The sequence below is a fragment of the Armigeres subalbatus genome, chromosome 1 (genome assembly GCF_024139115.2).
Source record: "Armigeres subalbatus isolate Guangzhou_Male chromosome 1, GZ_Asu_2, whole genome shotgun sequence".
In the NCBI taxonomy this organism is placed as follows: domain Eukaryota; kingdom Metazoa; phylum Arthropoda; class Insecta; order Diptera; family Culicidae; genus Armigeres; species Armigeres subalbatus.
The window spans coordinates 15,059,075-15,067,995 of record NC_085139.1 but is presented as its reverse complement, the minus strand read 5'-3'; positions in this window follow the sequence as shown (position 1 = coordinate 15,067,995).

The following is an 8,921-nucleotide window of genomic DNA, read 5'->3' as shown; positions in this document are numbered from 1 at the left end:
GCGCTAATCATTATGCTTGGCGACAGTAAAAAATTGCCTTCAACAGCAGAACCACAGGCGCGCATCGAACTATTGAATGGTAGGTGTTAGTGATGCGGAAGGCGCAATATTGGAAATTACAATTCTATACAAGGTAAAGTTAAACCTGGGCGAATTTGGTTCAAAGTGAAAATTAATTGCTTGACAACCACAGAAAGTTGCCGTCCGTAACAAAATCAGCGAGCGTCGGAGGGAGACGCTGAAAAAAATATTCGCATGGATGACAACAGTATCAGTAATGTGAAATTTGATCTCAAGATTCTGATTTGGTGTTGTTGTTGATTTCATCTAGAACCAAAATTTTAACACAATACGTAAAATCGCTTGGTGATGACAGAAAGTTTCCGTCGGTAGCAAAATCACGAACCCCCGTCAGAACGAGAGACTGCAAAAATTTATTCGCTTGCAGAAATGTACTCCACCGCGCTGCTGTTGCCGGGGGCCGACTCAAACGGATTACTCTTACTAAAGTTCGATGGACAGGACTTTTTGAGGACGCTCACATTACCATCACCTCGAATTGGGGGTTCATGGACAGAGTATTGGACTGATGGGGTTGGTTCCAAACGATCGACTGTCCCGGGGACCCGGGACCGGTAGAACAGCGACAAAACTTAGTTGAGTGCAAATGGGACCCGGATTTCCCCGTTTGTGTCGCCTGGGATTTTTCGTTGCACGATAGGGCACTTCTTTATTATCCTAAGTACCAATTTAGGTGTTATTGTGGTACGGTATATAAATAATTTTGGCTGGCGAAATGGTGGTACACCACGAGGGTTATCTGGCTAGGATAACTTAGTTTAGCCGTCTATTATTCGGATCATGTGCAAGATTCTTGCAGGGGGTATAAACATTTCGATAACTTTTTGCAAATCTGATTGGAAATAAAACTTACGGAGTGCGGAGTTGGATTTGCGTTAACCTGGATAGAGAGTACGCAAATCTTCGAGAGTTCTCTTCGGAAGACCCCATTCGTAGTGTCTACCACACAGATGTTATCGTCTGAGCCTCGAGAAATGGCAGTCATACGACCCAAGTTCCACTTTAGCGGCGGAAGCCGCTCGTCTATCAGCAACACCATAGTGCCGACGGAAATCTTGTCACGCTGACGTGTCCACTTTCTTCAGTTGTGCAGGTCGGAAAGGTATAAGGTGGTCCACGTTTGCCACAGCTTCTGGGAAATGTCCTGCGGCCTTTGCCAGACGGAGAGACGTTTGCTTGGAATATTGTCCAGATCGGGTTCTGCGATGGCTGTTTGTGGACGCTGTAGCAGAAAATGCCCAGGTGTGAGCGCCTCGAAATTTCCAGGATCGTTACTGAGCAAGGTGAGGGGTCTTGAATTCAAAATGACTTGGATCTGCGTGAGCACAGTTTGTATTTCATCGTACAAAAGCGCCTGGCTTTGGATGACCTTCTTGAAAGCGGCTTCCCACAGACCACCAAAGTTTGGCGACCTTGCTGGAATGAACTTAAATTCAATCCATCCATTTGCGGCGTTGCAAGCATTGACGTTCTGGAATTGCTGGAGTTCAACAGCTGTCGAAGCCCCCGCTTTGCTTCAACGAAATTCATGCCATTGTCAGACATTATAAGGACCGTTCGTCCTCGCCGGGCGGTGAAGCGTTTTAGTGCTGCCAAAAACGCTTCCATTGTGAGATAGTAGACTAATTCAACATGAACTGCCTTTGTTACAAGGCAGACGAATACCGCAACGAAGCACTTTACTGGAGTATTCCGGCGATGAGGGTAGGTGTGTAACCTGCTACTGCGCCAGGAAATCACCCACTGCACTCGGCGGAGAGATCGCCTTACTCGGGTAACTGTTAGACTCAGACTGAGGGAGAACGATGCTTGGCTGCTTGCTCATCATCAACACCAAGATGTATATAATATAGAGCGGTATATAACAGGGCTGTCTCGCCCCACACATCCCCCTTTCTCTCCGGATTTTTTGTTAGTGTCGTGCAATAATATCTTCTTTGGTCTCTTTTATTGTATATGTACTTACGAGCTATTTTATTTATTTCTCGGTGATAACACCACTATAAAGATGGGGTGTAAAGAACGATTTCCTACCACAATGTGCCTTCAAATCCCTCAGATAGAATTGATTTCGATGATCATTAGCGAATCACAACTATCACCTTAGTCCCAGCAACGTTAAGATTCCAACTCTCCTGCATCGACCAGACGCTTTGGCATTGCAGCATTGATTTGCGTAATGCGTATCCTTCCACAACCCCTCAAAAGCTTTCATTCCTTATCCAAGAAATATTATCGGCTTTAAATAACCCATGAAAAATGCTGGATTTATTTTCCTCGTACTTTTTTTTCGTTACTCAATCACATACACATTCCTTCATGATAGTAATAGATAGTAATCAACATCAGTATATGTACAACACACTGATCAAAATGGTAGAAATTCACGCCAACGCCGAAGGGAGAGACGGAATTCCAGTCTCGTGTGTCAAAATGCTGATGCCGTTCATTCTACCGCTGCTGGTTCACGTCTACAATCCCATTATTGAAGCAAAAGGTTTTCCGGTCGTCTGGAGAAAAGGGGATTAATCACGCCGATACCAAAAGTCACAAATCCGATGAGTCCCAAAGACTATCGACCGATTAGTGTACTTACCACAGTCAGCAAAGTGTTGGAAAAGATCTTGCTTGACCAGATTGTTTTACACATTGACAATGGCGATGAATAAACATACCTAGTGAGAAATCAGTCGAGATATATGAAATGCTACAGTTCACAACTGCCTCAGCCAAGTTACCCTTGACGTTTTCAACAATCTAGACAACAATCTTTGTACAATAAAATGGATTTTCGATGGCATTCAACTGTGTACGTCACCAACCGTTGGGAAGAAAACTGCACGACGAATTCCATTTCTCCGATGGAGCATATAGTCTAATTTATCCATTCCTCGACAATCGTACTCAGGCAGTGAGAATAGGCAACGTCTCTTCATCACAACTGCCGATCACGGATAAAATACCACCGGGACCGTGCTTGAGTGCCCTTTCTTTCAGCATGTACATAAACAATTTTCCATGTAGTCTAAAATGCAGTTATCAGCTTTATGCCTCTACCTTTCCGGACCTATACGAGAGATAGAGAGATTGGTCGTTGCTGTCCACAAGAACATCGGTCAAGAGCGAATCACTTATTTCCGAATCCGAATAAAAGTAAAGCGATCATGTTGTGTCTGCGACTGATATTGTATTCTGTACTGTACTTCTGTCTGTACTTCTCGAACTGCGTGGTAAACCTCGGACTACATATGGACAGGCGTCTGAAATGAACCAATCAGGTAAACGATGTTACACGTAATGTCTTTAATACACTGCGCACTTTTAGAAGATTCTCGCCGGTACTATCCGTTGCAACTAAAAGTAAGCTAGTGCAATCTGTGGTAGTACCATTGTTTACAAACGGTGATGTTGTCTAGTACCCGGGCTAGTCGGAAGCACTTAATTCGATTCGTTTACAATATTCGACGCAGAGAGTCAACAACGACTGTTTCGAACGCGATACTCGGTCACGACATTGCAACAAACTATTACCACTGGATATGCAAGGATTCTTTAAACAACTTCCTGGCTACTTGCTACAACACCTTCACTATAGGCGTCGGGAGAACTAGATCGTTTGTACCAATTCGATGAAGAAGGGCGTAATTATAGCAAGAACCAACTACCGTTGACGTCTAGGCAGCAGAACACCATGGCCAAGTTCAAAGCAACATTGAGAGGCAACCAGATTTTCGTTCCCCTAATAACCAACAATAACAATTACAACTTTAATAACTTTATTTGAAAACCTCCTGCTTAGATTTCTTTGAAACGAAATGATGAATCACTGATCACCACCGATGCATCGCGATGCATCGCGATGCAAACTCGTGGTTTATCTACAAAGTTTTTTTTAGAGTCATTTCCTGTCATGTACATCGTCTAAGACGTATTCATGATTGTAACAGGATTTTTTCCGAAGGTTTAAGAAAGTAAAAGTAGGCAAAGAGAATTTGCTTATACTGATTATATATGATGCTCATATAATTATTTAGGCAACTTTCAGCTTTATTCAACCCTTTAAGTGGCTTCCCTTCTAACTTCACTTCCACCTTATCAACAAGCCTTTTTTCATTTCCTCGATAGGTAGCCAGTTTGACAGTTCAATAGATAGATTTGGGTTCACTCTTTGCGCAACTCTATATAATACCTGCCTTATACATCTTGTAAATGTTACGTGGCAATACATCAATGTAGCTGGTGAAGCCAAGTTACTGAACGTCCCGTTCTGTAAATCATACTAATACAGTTAGAGATGGGCCAAACGGATCATTTAATTGGACGGTTCAGATCTGGGTCATTCAGTCTAATGATCCGGATCTTTCATACGGATCGGATCTTTAGAACAATACGTAAGGAGAATGCAAAATAGTGAAATGGTTAGCATTCTGGACCATGATTTCGACCCGTACATGCCAAAATTTCAACGCTCACAAGGATATATTACATGTGTAAAGAATTCACAATAAGCTTTTCGTTTTGTCATGTCATTACAAGTGGTTAGTTAGTTTGCTGATCTGGTGATCCGGATCTTTTAAAAAGTGAGCTGTGAATCATTCACTAACAACAAAGATCCGGATCATTTTAACGGTTCCGAATCTGAATGCCCATCTCTAAATTCAGTAGACGTTCGATAACTGCAATGCTTTTTAACTGCAATTCGATAGTTGCAACACCTTTGCAGTTATCGGAACGCTAAACTTCGAAACGATGTCATACTCGATGACAGCTGCATTGCGCTGCACAATCAGATGCACTTTTATTGAATCTGACGTCGATTAACAACCGTTTGACGTATAAAATGCTTTGCAGTTATCGATCGGCATTCGCAAACTGAAAAGTAAACATGTAGTTATCGAACGGCTAATATAGTGTCAATCCATGCCAATGCGATGTTTACAAGAAGACATAAAAGTATCTTGCTATAACCAACTTTCTGCCGTTTCGGAAGCATCCTTATAATTTGAATTTCGCGTAACACCACCGTGGTAACCCGTAACACGTAACACGTCGATGTTGCCGTTATACACATGCATAACTGTCCCATGTTCATAGGAATCCTAGCAAACATGAGACAAATATGCGTATGACGGAAGCGTAACAAACGAGCATAAAAAAACGATTTTGATTTAGGTGCTCTTCTTTTTTTTTCTTTTTGCTCTTAACATATGTTTCCATTTACATATTATTTGGTAGTTTATGTTCATTTTGCACCAGGTGTTGTATTTTAACACCAACACGATATGACACTGATATTACCGCTTGCTAGGCTAAGACAAACTAGTCATTTGTCACGTAAACAGGTGCGCATTTGGCAATCCCATACTTTTACATCAACTGGCAATGCATTCAACACGTCATTGTTTTTCTCTCCATATTAAAAAAAATTGCTTTGTGCTTTCTAGGGATCCTCTTAACACACTATTGCGTTCATCATAATTTTAAACCATCTGCACTATATACGGTTGTCCTTTCAACATGCCCACGCCGTAGCGTGCACTGCGCTCCAACTTGAAAACCTTACTTTCAATCTATCTGGCGATAATCATATTTTGTTGTTTAATGGCTCTCCCAGACCTGAGCGATTTGATCACCGCGACGGCGACAACTAGCCGCCGCGATTCTATCGTTGGGTCGCTGCAGGCAATGTTCTATTTACGCTTCCATACCAATGGCGACAGAATCGCTGTCGCCAAGCTATAGAATCGCGTCGCGTGTGTTTGGTGGAACCTTAAATCTTTCACAACGACTCTGCAGTCTATAAAATTTGAAAGCATTCCCATTTCAAGTTTACTTGATGGGCTTCCCAACATGCCATTACGATCATCAAAACGCGCAAATAGTTTCAACTTTATTTGGCGGTCCTCCCAACACGCCATTGCGGCTTTCAAAGAACGCCATTCATTTCAATTTGACTTGGTGATCATCCTAATACGCCATTGGCGGTCTTCTAAACACGCAAATAATTTTACATGGCGATCCTCCCAACACGCCATTGCGGTGCTCAAAACACGCAAATCATCTTACTTGGCGGTCCTCCCAACACGCCATTGCGGTCCTCAAAACACGCAAATCATCTTACTTGGCGGTCCTCCCAACACGCCATTGCGGTCCTCAAAACACGCAAATCATTTTACTTGGCGGTCCTCCCAACACGCCATTGCGGTCCTCAAAGCATGCAAATAATTTTACTTGGCGGTCCTCCCAACACGCCATTGCGGTCCTCAAAACACGCAAATCATCTTACTTGGCGGTCCTCCCAACACGCCATTGCGGTCCTCAAAACACGCAAATCATTTTACTTGACGGTCCTCTCAACACGCCATTGCGGTCCTCAAAACAAGCAAATAATTTTACTTGGCGGTCCTCTCAACACGCCATTGCGGTCCTCAAAACACGCAAATCATCTTACTTGGCGGTCCTCCTAACACGCCATTGCGGTCCTCAAAACACGCAAATAATTTTACTTGGCGGTCCTCCCAACACGCCATTGCTGTCCTCAAAACACGCAAATAATGTTATCTGGCGGTCCTCCCGACACGCCATTGCGGTCCTCAAAACACGCAAATATTTTTATCTGGCGGTCCTCCCAACACGCCATTGCGGTCCTAAAGACACGCAAATCATTTCGAATCTACTCTCTGTCACTTACTAACACGCAAATCGTTTCGTCTTCACCTTCCTTCTAATACACCATTATGGTTTTCAAAACACGTATATCACTTCGAATCTACTCCCTGTCACTTACCAACACGCCATTGCGATTCTCCCAACTCGCAGCGTCTTTCCCTACGCAAACACAACAAAAAGTAAACAGCTTATTTAAAAAAATTACACTTTTTCGTGAAACTGCGCAGTAGGTGATTTCCATGACACAGTATTATTATTAAAAAATAAGTTTTAAAAATGTTACACTCGATACTAAATGAAGTGAGCAGCCGGCCTGCCACTGTCGCCAAATGTGTAACCTGCTACTGCGCCAGGAAATCACCCACTGCACTCGGCGGAGAGATCGCCTTACTCGGGTAACTGTTAGACTCAGACTGAGGGAGAACGATGCTTGGCTGCTTGCTCATCATCAACACCTAGATGTATATAATATAGAGCGGTATATAACAGGGCTGTCTCGCCCCACACGGTAGGAAACCAAAAACGGATCACAGTAATCCACATCGACCTTCAGGAATGGCGTTGCCGGTGCTACCCTTTCTAGTTCGGCATCAGCTGTTCCAAACATCTTGGCCTCACTCGGAAGCAGGTAGCGCATTCGTGGAGGACTTTATGCACCAAGTTTCGGATATTGGGGATCCAGAATCTTTCACTGGCGCTTGCGATGACGACTTGTTGTCCAGAGCGAAATAATTTCACGTGGTAATGATCCACCCGGGACAGACTTGCAATCTACTGGGGAAAGCATTCTTCTTGGGAGTTGTGAACCAATTGCAGTAGAGCATCTTCGTATTCTTGCGTGCTGATGTAGCCGAGTTTCTTGGAGTTCGTTCTTTGTGAGTTGTGACGGAATCAACGTAATACAGATTTCCGTTCTTCAAAAGAGGCTGGAGAGGCTTTTCCCGTTACGCTGGGATATGTATACTCTGAAATAGTGTGTAACGGTGAAAATCCGGTCATGGTGATCCACGCCCAAATTGATGCACAGGAGTTGTACAAAGTAAAGACATCATGGACAGCCTCGCATGGTACGTGTAGTCAGTGTGACTGATTAGGCAGTAGTGTGAAGTTTACAGATTTGCCTTCATCCCTCTATAAAAATACGAGAAAGGTAAAAAAGAGGCTGGATCAATCTGTTCAACGCAGACATCAGGAGTAGGGTGGTCTAACCGGTAGTACCGAAACCGGTAATACCGGTATTACCGGCCAATTTTGGATACCGAAAATACCGGTTTTTGGAGACGGAAAATACCGGTATTTTCGGTATTTCAAATTTTGCTGTCAGAATAAAAAATCTCGAATAGTTTTTACCTACATATATCAGCTAAACTGCATGTAATCGCATATCTGTCCCATATAAATAGGAAATCCAGCATAGATGGGAGAGATATTAGGTTACAAGCAGTAAAGACTCATCGTGCAAAAAATACAACAATTGAATGTGCGCATGGATGAACCTTTCCTAAGTAAGCATCATCGACGAAATTCACCTACAGCAAACATCGATCATCATCGACATTAATCATACATATTGCTTCATTCCCTCAGCCACTGACTTTTTTCTTCAATGTATATTGTTGACATCGTCAAGAATTTTCTTACCATAAATGAAATTGTGAAAAAGGTACGTGCCATAGCAGTTTTTTAAATCTTTATTAAAGTTATTTTTCTTATTATACAAGAGTTCATCATTAAGCCATAGTAGTGATTCTCAGAAAAATGTAAAACACGATTTGCTGCAAAAATATGTCCGTTCTGAATTCGGAAAAGATTTGAATAAGTGGCTGACACCAAAGCACACTGAAATAGTATGTTATCTATGCTCATACGGATCTATGAGTTGAAGCTTTAACCCGAATTAAACTTCGGTGATAATTTTTTGGCGATTGGGGAAATAATTTAAGCCCTCGAACCTGTTCAAGCTGCTGTGGAACTACTCTGCCGTGAGTTCTGCACGATCTTTTTGCTTTTTTGAATAATTCTGCCGTGAAGCAATTGATCAGAAACGATTTTCTTCAAGACATCTAAAGCTACTTTGATTAAGAAAGCGGACAATATATTGAAGCGTCTAATCATTCCTGATGCGATCGTTGAAACTGAGACAATGGCCATTCCTAAGGATCAATACGAAG